Raw genomic sequence first — 12,084 nt, 5'->3', positions numbered from 1 at the left:
CCACACTTATCTTCTTCTAATCTCCACCAAAACTTAGCCATTGCCATCTAAATGTTATCATACAACCCTAAGGGAAGCTTAGAAATACTCATTGCAAAGGCTGGTATTGCTTGAGCCATTACTTTGATAAAGACTTCTTTGGCTGTACTTAAAAAAAAAAAAAAACTTATGCTTCCAGTTTGAAATCTTGAACCCTGCCCTGAGCTTTGCTTCATTAAAAAAACTTGTCTTGGTAAGCCTAGATACTTTTCATGTCTAGATACTACATTAAGTTAAAAGACGTTCTTGATTGCATTAACTCTATCTGTTGGTATTTTTCCACTGAAAACTATAGACGACTTATAAAAATTGAAGAGTTGTCCTGAGGCAGCAACATAACAGTTAAAAATCGCTTTGAGATTCTTACAACTGTCAACAGAAGCTTTTGTGAACACCGGGATGTCATCAGCAAAAAATAAATGAGAAATAGTAATCTCTTTTCCAAATTTCATCCCTTGGAATTGATGATTCTACTCTGCTTGCAGTAACAAGTTGAAAAATGATTCTGTACACAAAATAAATAAGTATGGAGACAAAGGACAGGCTTATCTAAGGCCTTTTTTAGGGTGAATTTGAAAATGAAGATGTTGTTTCCTACGCTTTCCACTTTGAATTCTTTAACATATCTTTACACTTGTTATATTGCAGCTCTCAATCTTTCTATATTAACTCTTCTGTTTAGTACAATTTTACCCATCAAACAGTTTGCAACGTGCTTTAGTCCTTTCTCTTTCCTACTGGCTAATAAAGTAATATTACCATTCTTTTCTTCTTTTAAGGTTATAGCACTGGACTTCTGTATGAGTTCCTCTGTATCTATACTTTAAAAAGACTTAAAAAACTATCAATAATGACTCTCACACCAACTTGTTAAGTGTTTATAATATTGATTTTGATGTTAACAAAATGTATATATTTTTTATTAAAAATGTTGGAGCTTTCATTAATAAACAAACTAATGTTGGAGCTTTCATTAATAAACAAACTAATGTTGGAGCTTTCATTAATAAACAAACTCTTAAAAACCATATAATATTTCTAGACATGTTTATGAATTTAGTTAATCGTCAACTTTAATCGAAAAATATTTCTCTACAAAAATCTATTAAAATGCTAATTCTGAAAAATAATATGAACCGTTTACTGAAAACGATTAACCGATAATTTCTAAAAAGATAATATATTCTAACCGTGAGCTGCTTAATAAGAACGAATAACTACAATTTGCTTTGCAGGATTCTGGAAATAAACAGCTAACCGATAATTTCAAATGGCTAATCGATAATTTCCAGAAATCAATTACATTCTAATCGTGAACCATTTAGCAAGAACAGTCAAGCCAAATTTATTTTACAGGTTTCTAGAAATTAACGGCTAACCGATAACCCCAAATGGTTAACCGACTATTTGAAATCTCAGCACAACGATCATTTAGACTAGTCAAAACAGTAAACCGATAGCAGTTAACGATGATTTGATTTTTCTCAGAAAGTCAACAACTGGTAGTTTTCAGCTCCAACTATAAAATGGTTAATCAAATTCAAACATTGAGAGATCTAAGAGTTATCATTGAGCTTGCTACTAAGCATACAACCATTATTGAGCTTTAAACTTATTTTATATTTCCTTGATTCACCCATTGAGCTTTCACTTGTGATCAAACACATTATGTGAGAGAAAATTAATTTGTAATCTTTAATTTTGAAAGGTTGTAAGTGTTGGGATACACTTAGGTTAAGAGATTGGGATAATCTCATGTTGTAAAGGTCTATTGACACCTTGAAAGTCAATTGTAAGAGTTGTTGAAGCCTTGGAGGCTTGCTTAGTCAAGTCCTCAAGCCCGATGAGCTTGGAAGGGTAAACGTAGGCACGGTTAGCCAAACCACGTAAAATCACGTGTTTGCTCTTTCTTACCCTATCTCTTTATTTTTCATTACACATTAATTTGTTTATTTTGATTTTGGTCGCTTACTTTATATTGCATCAAGTTTTCGTTGTTTAAATTTTTAGAAACCCAATTCACCTCCTCTTAGGTTGCCCAGTTAGTATTTCACAACTCACAACACTTACTCACCCCATATAATTACTATTTTGTTTAATGCCTTACCAACTCACAGCTTGTACTTTCTGTTGTTTCATTTTTATTTTTCTTTTAGAGAAAAACTCCCAGTCAACAAGTGAGTGACCTATAGAGTCATGACACTCATTTTACTTTATTCTTAGTACCTCTTTTAGAGAGAAAGAGAGCACTTAAAACAAATATGGATATCTATTGAATAAGTTCTTATTCAAAAAATGTGAGAATCAAATTTTAAAAAAAAATCCATTTAATATGGTAAAAGATGAAGGGGAAAAAAACCTATATTAAGCTAAAAAACATCTATTGAATTTTTAGTTATCATGTGTTGTCCCACTTGACATCATTAATGTTGCTAAAATATTGATTACTTGCTTTTTAAGGGAACAGTGTTACTGTACATTATTTATGCACATTGTAGCATAACATTTATTAGTCACATCAAATTTATTGTTTCCAACAAATTAATTGCTTCAATATGTCACCATTGTTTCAACTCGTAAACTTGTTAAAATAGATCAACATATTTGTGGTCTATTACTAACACACTTTTGTTATGAAAACAATTCCCTTCTAATGACAGGCATTCTAGTATGTTTTATCTGCCACGTGCCCACTCAATCACCATAAGATAAGGCTGATTTTCATCAAACGGTTACTTCACTAGAAAATAAATAAGGGGTACGCCGTCCAAGGGCACAATAGACTTGGCCAAGTGGTTTCCGATAATGATGGAGGCTGGCTCACCTAAAAAAAAATTTTTGGGAAAGATTGTGATTGCAACAAACTTGAAATCAAAGAAAACGGTCACCGGCGTTGGCAATCCGACGATCAAGTCAGATGGAGGTTGAAAAAGATGATGAGTTTCAGAGAAATCCTAGAATCTGAGAAAAAAATGAGCTTTTTTGGTGAGAGAACCTCTTTCTTTTTTATACTAACCTCACTTATAAGGTAGAGTACTGCTAAGGGCGTCTTTACGTCTCTTTGGGACACTAGCAAGCCGCTATTAGTTATTTTCCTCCTTAGGTAGGGATTTAAGGGTTATTTAGTCTTTCTTGTTGAGGTTCTTTACCTTGCTTGGGTTGGTTAACTATCCTTGGGGAGCTGTCCTTGCGAGCAATATATCCTCAACTCTAATTGACTCATTTTAAATAGTCAAGGGACATATAATTTTGCTAGAGGTGAGACAGATAGTTATGTCATCTGATATTTGTGGCCTGTAGGGAGATATATTGGAGACATTTTAGGTGGGGACTATGCTGCAATGACGTCTCTTAGCGTTAATGATGAAGCTATCATGGTTCTTGTGGTCCTATGTTGACATGTGGATGGTGATATGTTGTAGGAGGCATTTTTTTGCAACTCTTAAATGATTTGGGTGGCTGGAGCTAATTTTATGGGATTTTTCCATTTTTCCATCATCTCTTCAACTCCTCCTTCATTCCTTTCAAGGGCTTAAAAGTCATGTGCAATATTCCTATACGCGTCACACTTGGCTCTTCTTACTCAAAATTTACCACCAACAGTTAGTATGTAGTTCAGTTTATGAGAAATGTATTTTTTTAAAAATTATCTGGTGTGTTTTCCTAGTTTGATATGATTAATTTGTTTGTAGTTGGCCGGTATACTTTCATACCATAGTTTTTCGATACTTAAACAAAATTAATTAATTTAAATAAAGCAGACCAATTAAAGAATTCTCTAACTCATTTTTGAGTTTATTTAAAATTATCCCAATTTGATTTTTAATAAATGATGCATAAGCTTAAAAAGGTTTCATGTCTAAAGTTTGTATCCCAAATAAAGTTGCAGTACTTTTCTAATTTTCCCATAACACTACTAAAAAAACATTGATCTGTGACATATTTTTTATGATAGATACGGATATATCACGAGTGTATCATTAAGTTAGGACATTTTCATGATATATAACATGTATCATGCCTTCATGACACATTCATGACTAATAGACAACAGACGTAAACTGATGATGGATAAATGTCATGGTTGATTAATTTAAATTTTTAAAAATTCAAAACGACATGGCATTTAAATTGTTTTATCTATATGACACAAACTTGTGATGGACTGTAATGAATTATTTAAAAAATATTTAACTTAAACATGTAATTAATTTATTTTTAAAATTTTAAATATTACAAATTTGCCATTGTTAATTATTTAAAAATATTTCGTTAATGTATAACTTAATTTATTTACAAGATTGCCATTGTTAACTAATTAAAAAAACCACAATCGTTTGCTTTGGAACGAGTGAATGTCCTTTTCAATTTAATTATTTAAATTAAAATAAAACACCACCGTTTTGCCTCAAGTTGGAACGAGTGAAAGCCTTTTTAATTGAATAATTTAAACTAAAAAGAAAAGCAAAATGCCATCGTTTTGCTTTGCAACGATTGCAGCCCTTTTTTTTCTTTTTCGTTCTCCACCTCTCAAGCACAGAAGAAGCATCGCGCACTGCTACGCCCTCTTTTTCACACAATTGATGAAAACCTAATCACCCAACTGAAGAAAATCAATTGAATGAAGCACATCACAGCACCCATTACGAATTTAAAGAAGCTCTCCAATTGCCAAGCCTTTAGCACTGGCACTCATTTGTTGTCACCAATTGATATTAGAGAAGAAAGAGAAAAAGGAGAAAAAGTATGTTAATCAAAAGCCTCACTCAATTTTTTAATCTGCAATGTTAAATCCCTGGTTGATTTTAAGTGGTAATGCATGTGATGGTTTTAGATGCGGTGTTATTCTAATGGAACCTAATTAAATTTTAGCCATGGAATATATATAGATCCAGTGGTTCCTTAAATAATTATTTTTAATGTTTGGTAGTGGTCCTGGTTCTTTTTCTATTTTTCTTTTTTTATTTAAATTTGTAGGTTCTAATACGTCTTATGTACTTGTTACAGTTACAGATGTGGCCATAGAGTTGAAACCACTATTATCACAAAAGAAGCTTTTGGTTTCTGTTGCTACATGAGTGAAATTAAAATACCTTGAGGTTTGCATCCTTTGACTCTATGGGTGGTACTGCCTCTATATTTCTTTGGTCTTAAAGAAAATGGTGCAATTATGTAATAATTATGGTTATGGTTGTTGTGGTTGATTAATATCTAAATTGATATGTGTTGAGTGTTAGAAAATGCATATTTATAAAGGAGAAAATTGTCATTTTATATTTCAAGCCTTACTAACAATCCTTACTTTTATGTATTTAAGCTTCTTGTAATTTAATTATGTGTGTTTTATTTTAATTAAGTATTTTATGTATTTTAGGGGCATCATAGTCATTTCATAATGAACGAGAGATCAGACGGCAAAACGGGCATCACTTTTGAACTCAAGACGGTCGAAAACCTTAGGAGGAGCATAAAAGGAAAAATGGCACTGTTCACATGTACGGTACTGTCTACGTTACTGTTCACGACACTGTTCACATAGACGGATCGATGATGTGGCATTGACTAATGAGGTGTCACGATCCTGTTGGACTAAAATTCTTATGCACTGTTGATCGATGACGTGGCAGCATATCAGTGGACCAAAAATCTCACGTACAGTACATGCATTACACAAGATTATTTGCAATCAAACCGCGTCACTGTTCAACCAGGGTCAAACCGTGTTACTGTTCACCCGCGTGGTCAAACCGCGTATTGTTGACTAATGACGTGGCGCAATCATGAGCGTCCAAACTGTTTTTAATCCGATGGCCACGATTTACTCAATGTATTTATAAAAAAGGGGTCTCCCCCCCCCCTAATTTGATAGCTCTGAATCCATTTTTAAACTTCATTTTCTGTAATTTTTTCTCCATCTTGTATTTTCTACGCATTTTAATAAATTTTCATTTTGCCCCTAGTTCAATTATGAGTAGCTAATTTTCTTTCAAGCTTGGGTTGAAAGTGAAGTCTCAACATGTGTCATGGGCTTTATTTGGTAAATTTATTTTCTTTTCCCCTCTAATTTTTGTGGATGATTTGACTTTTCGTCAACAAATAATAATAATCTTGTCTAGATACCGCCTTGGTTTCACCGGCTCTCAAATACAAGATTGTTATTATTTAGCACAATAAGCCCTTAGCACCATATTGATTAGAGTGTGGTTCATGAGGTGTGGATTCCCCCCTCATGATTTAATTGGTATTAATAAGGAATATTTAGCCCATGATGCATGTTGATACGGATCCAGATACTCAAGTACGTCAATTTAATAGATTTTCACTTCAATTTATTCTTGCCATTTCAATTCCAATTTTAGGATAATCCAAATCATTTTCACCACAAATCCAACCACCTTCATACAAAATTAATTCTACATATAATTAAAATCCACCTCCTCGTGGGATCGACACTCGTCACCATTGATCTCTACTACAATAGATTCGTGCACTTGCGAATTCAATAAAATTTGCACAACAATATGAGCTTTGAAGATAGCTTGTTCATTTTGGTGTTATGATGTAATGCTAGTACATTCATGTTCATCCATTTCAAATTTAAATGATTTTAAGTGTTGCATGTGAAATTGTGGTTGTGATTCTAATTATTTCTAATTTACATGTCTAATTGGGATGATTTAAGTAATTAATTTAATTGTTGTTTACTTGTTTTTGACTTTGTTAAGACCATTTGTAATCATTATGAATATTAAATTGACTTCACATGGATTGTGTGTTAAGCTCTGAATTGCATGTGATTCTAATTTTGCATGGATTGTGTGTAAAGCTTTGGATTGTCTTTATGTGCATTAGGCTACGCAAAAGTTTATTGAGTTGTCTCTTTGGGTATTTGATGGTGTGATAAAGAAAAAGGTTGGTATATATTCTTTATTACAATAGTTTGTTTGTGGTCCCCGAACATATATTTTTCTTTTCTACAGATTGTGGACCTTGTTTGTTTATTGTGTTTGTGATCATGGCTATTTTTTCAAATAGTTAAAGGCACAATGAGGGCCTTTATGTGTTGCATTTTTTACACACATGGATCCCCTAAATTGTTTGATACTTATGTGTTTTCGATTTTTATACTATAAAGTTAAAAAAGAAAAACAATTAATATTGGGCTGAGCAAAAAGCATTAATGTCCAATTTCTTTCGAGTTTATATGTTCTTTAGATTAGAGACAAGTGGTTGTAAAATACTCTGATAAAGAAAAGCATTTAAGCTGCATAATCAAGTAGGTAAATAGATATATGACTGTTTTTCTGGAAATATATAATACTACTTTTTCGGTTGCTTAGGTACTACATGTCTAGTTTTTATTTCATTTCCCTTGCATGACACTGCCTATTTCATTAAACTAATGAAAGTAAAGTCTATTTTGTTTTTGTGCATGTAAAATTAAATTTGATCATATGCAATTAAATATATTCATGATTAGTAGCCAAAATTAAATATTGATCATATGTAATTGAACACATAACATGATCAATAGCATATTTGGTATTGTTATATTGATATAAATAAAAATTTTAGACTGGCTTTTATTCTATGATAATAATGAGTGTTGATAGGGCTGGCTTTATTGTAATTTAAGTCATTCATAAACTATTGGCTACTGTTTTATAGTATTTGTCCTGGAACTTTAAAAAACGATAAGATTTTGCATGTAATTTGTCATTTTGTTTTTTTAATATTTTATTACATTTTTACTTTTGTATCGGGAGTTTTGTTTTGTTTATAAAATGGAAAAGTCTTGGATAACATGTGATAGATTGTCTTCGGAATATATTGTTGGTGTGGATATGTTCATGGATTTTGCAATTGAAAATTTTGATAATGGTGATTTTATAAGGTGTCCTTGCATCAAATGTAAAAAGCTTGCATTTTACAATTCTAGGATAGTTAGAGACCATTTATTTTAAAAGATTTTGATGAGAGTTATACTATTTGGAGTTGGCATGGGGAAACCGAACCTGACATGACAAAAATTGATTTAAGTGATCAAGTTGACCCACAAAACATGTACCTTAATCAGGGTGAGGCTGTAAGCATGATTCATGATACTTACAAGCATTTTGATAACAATCCTAAGGCCTTTAAATCCTTATTAGAATATGCCGAGAAACTTTTGTACTCGAGTTCACAAAAATATACTAGGTTAGGTGCATTGGTTAAGTTATACAATTTGAAGGGGAAATATGGTTTGTCTGATACTAGCTTTTCAAATTTATTAAGTCTCCTTGTTAACATGTTACCAGAGAACAATACATTGCCTAGGTGTACATATGAGGCAAAAAAAACTATGTTTGCCTTGGGCTTGCGGTATGAAAAAATACATACTTGCTCAAATGATTGCATACTACATAGAAAGGAATATGAGAACTTTTATGTCCTACCTGTAGAGTATCACAGTGGCAGAAAAAAGATGGTTCTAAAGAAAAATATAGGAAAGGGGTTCCCGCAAACATTTTATGGTATTTCTCACTCATTCATAGGTTTAAGCAGCTATTCCAATTACCACAAACTGCCAAGGACTTAACTTAGCATACAAATGAAAGAAACGTTGGCGGCAAGCTTTGTCATCCAGCTGACTCTCCAGCTTGGAAGTTAGTGGAGGATCAATGGCCTTCATTTGCATCTGAATCTAGAAATCTTCGTCTTGGCTCTTCAACTTTCAAAATCAATTCACATAGCACCCTAAGTAGTACATACAGTTGTTGGCTAGTTGTCCTTGTAAGTTATAATCTTCCTCCGTGGTTTTGTATGAAAAAGAAATTCATGATGTTTTCATTATTGATTTCCAGACCATAACAACCAGGAAATGGCATTAATATGTCCCTAGCACCATTAATCGATGACTTACAGTCTTTACGGGCTGTTAATGTTGAGGCATATGATGCCTATAGAAAAGAATTCTTCAACTAGCGAGCTACCTTACCATGGACGATCAATGACTTTCCAACTTATGGAAATTTGTCTAGGTGTATGACAAAAGGGTATTATGCTTGTCCATACTGTGGGGAAGACATAACTCCCTGTCAATTGTCACATAGTAAGAAAAATGCTTATATGGGCCATATGTGTTTTCTTTCTAAGAACCATGAATTTTGATTTTAAAAAAATCAATAAGAAGGTGGAGGAATGAGACCCACCTAAACTATTAATAGGCCATGATGTGCGGGAACAAGTTAAAGGTATCAAGAACGTAAATTAAATCTTATTCAATATTTTGTCATAGGAAAATTTTCATTGAATGCTATATAATACTAACAATTGAGTATAACATTGCATTGATATTGGTTTGTGATTTATGGTAGAAAATAAGAAAGGAGAAATATAAAAAAATGCGTGCTAGTAGCTAGTGTAACCATTGTTTTGGAAGAAATTGTAAGTATGTTTATATTCTAGTTGCTTGCATTTGATTGTTACAGTAGGTTCTGAAATATATATGTTTGTTTGCATTCTTTTACTTGTATTCTTTGCCTACATTTTCATTAGGTATAACTTGAGGGGGCTTTTAATTTACTGCTCAACTTCAATTTTACAGAGTGTTGAAACTGGTCTTAGTGAAGATCAAATAGATAGGAGTATAGTTCATATCAAAGGTATGAGAAAAAAGAATAGGGGATATCATCGTGATGTTCAACTCATCATTGATAACCTTGTAAGTGCTGGTTTGTATATGTATTATTATAAAAGTTCTGTTTTTTATATCAATATTTGATAAAAGGTGTAAATAATACCTATATGAAGGCTTGATGGAATGCAAAAAATGTATCTTCAAGTTCAGATGGAATAAATGATTTGCTTGCAAAAGTTTAGGGAACGCCCAAGAAATGGCCATATACAAGGGGTCGGCCAATTTGTAACCCGAACTTTTTATTTTGACACTCCACGTAATTATGATATCATGGAAAAGGATATATTGAAGTTGGAAGATTGGTTGGCAAAGCATGATACATGTATTGAAGAGTTGTGGAAGCAAATTAGAAGGAAACCTAGGCACTCTAACATCGGCAGCTCTAATACACCAATGAAGAGTGATTACATGCATGATAAAGATCTCGAGATGAATGTTAAAGCCACTACAGTTAATGAACAAAAGGTACTGCACAAACTATTTTGTTCTACATCATTATAAAGATAAAGGATAATTACCCTAAATTTCTTGTTTTTAAATCATGGAAATTGCCTTATAGGTTTCAAAACATAACTTAAAATCAACAACAACATCTCCAAGAAAGAATAGTAGGGATCCAAAAAAAAACCCCCCCCCCCCCCCCCAACCAACAAGGAAAAGTATAAAACAACAATGAAGATACTTGAAGAATTTGGCAAATTCTTTGAGACTCCAAATAAAAGAAAGGGTAACCCTAAAAAGAAAAGACCCAAAACAGTATACAACAAGTTGGGAGATTTTGGCAAACTCCCTAAAACTCCAAACACGAGATAAGGTAGCCCCAAAAAAGAAAAGTCCACAGATAGTAGTAATGATAAAAAAAAAAAGCAATGGAAAAACCCAATAAAGCACTAGTTCGGAAGACCAAACTTGAAGATTGTGGTGATACTGGCCTAATGGTTCTAAAAAGAAAGACAACACAAGCAACTACTCAGCACCAACAGAACGCCATGTGGAATCCAAGATTCAAATTCTTTTTAGGCTTACGTAACATAAAGTTGTCTTTCAGTGGAATTACCTTCCTCATCCACTTGATAATGAGGTATTTGAAGGTGAATGTCTGGCTTATATTGGGAGCGATGATTGTTATGCATTGGCTACCATGGAATGGTTTGGCCTTAATCACATGCATATCCATATGGCATAAGTAATTTCTTTTTCATTTTTTTAATTATAAAATCTATTAAAAGATTATATAAATATTTAATTCTTGCTTTTCTTGAATATCAATTGCTTATATGACAAAATTCTAGCTGATAAGATGGGGAAACCGTTTGCCTTCATGAATCCTGATCATGTTAGCCCCAGCAGAGTTGAAAATGCGCTTAAAACGAGTATAACGAGGACACAAGCAATTGCTAATCATTTGGCCAAGTCGCCCCTCTCAATTGATATTCATTCCTTACAATCTTAGGTAGTTTCATTTTCATTAATAAATGAGTTGTTAATTTTCATTTCTTCTTACTTATAAGTTGTTGCTCAATTATATAGCTCATTGGATTCTTGTTGTGATCCATGTGGTGGCAAAGACTGGATAAATCATGGATCCGCAAGGAAATAATCCGGTGGAAGACATTAAAAAGTTGGTAATAAAGTAGGTATATCATCGTTAAATCATCATAGAATGTTAAGTCCATTATAAACATTTCAGTAGTTTTAATAGTAAGTTTTAAACTCCTAGTGGGATCAACATGTTCACAGCAACAAGCGATAAAAAAAGAGTGCACCTTGAATTCAAAATTGTACAGGTAATACAATTTCCTTTTGCGTATCATTTTAATTAACTACATGCTATAACGTATTACGTACTTAGATTGAGTTTTATTATTGTAGGTTCAAAAAAAAAAAAACCTAGTTCTTATAAGTGTGGATATTATGTCATATTGTATATGAGGGATATTATTGCCGATCCTAGTTTATTGCTCAACAATGTAAGTAATATATTTTATGTTCATTTTTTGTTGATATTTTTGTCCGTCATATTTGCTATTAAACCATTTGGTCATTTGCAATTTAACAACAAACCAGTTTACACTTAGGCAGAAATGGATGAGGTACGGTATGAATGGATGAACTATGTCCGAATGCTCATATAAGCTGAGGAACTGTTTATTACATACTTTAGTTAGTGTGGGTCTGTTTTAAGTTCTCATGTTCATTTACTTGGCTGTATTAGCTTGGTTTGAGAGCCAATTTTGATATTTCAATATAACGTATAGTTGTTTTGGGTTGAGCTTGTAATTATGCTGGATTGGATTGGTTTGGTTTTGATGCTTTACTGATGGAAATCTACCTTTTTGGAATTTTGAATGTAATGTCATCAG

The sequence above is a fragment of the Citrus clementina genome, unplaced genomic scaffold (assembly GCF_000493195.1).
Source record: "Citrus clementina cultivar Clemenules unplaced genomic scaffold, Citrus_clementina_v1.0 scaffold_2, whole genome shotgun sequence".
NCBI classification, from domain to species: Eukaryota; Viridiplantae; Streptophyta; class Magnoliopsida; order Sapindales; family Rutaceae; genus Citrus; species Citrus x clementina.
Note: the sequence above shows the minus strand (reverse complement) of the source record.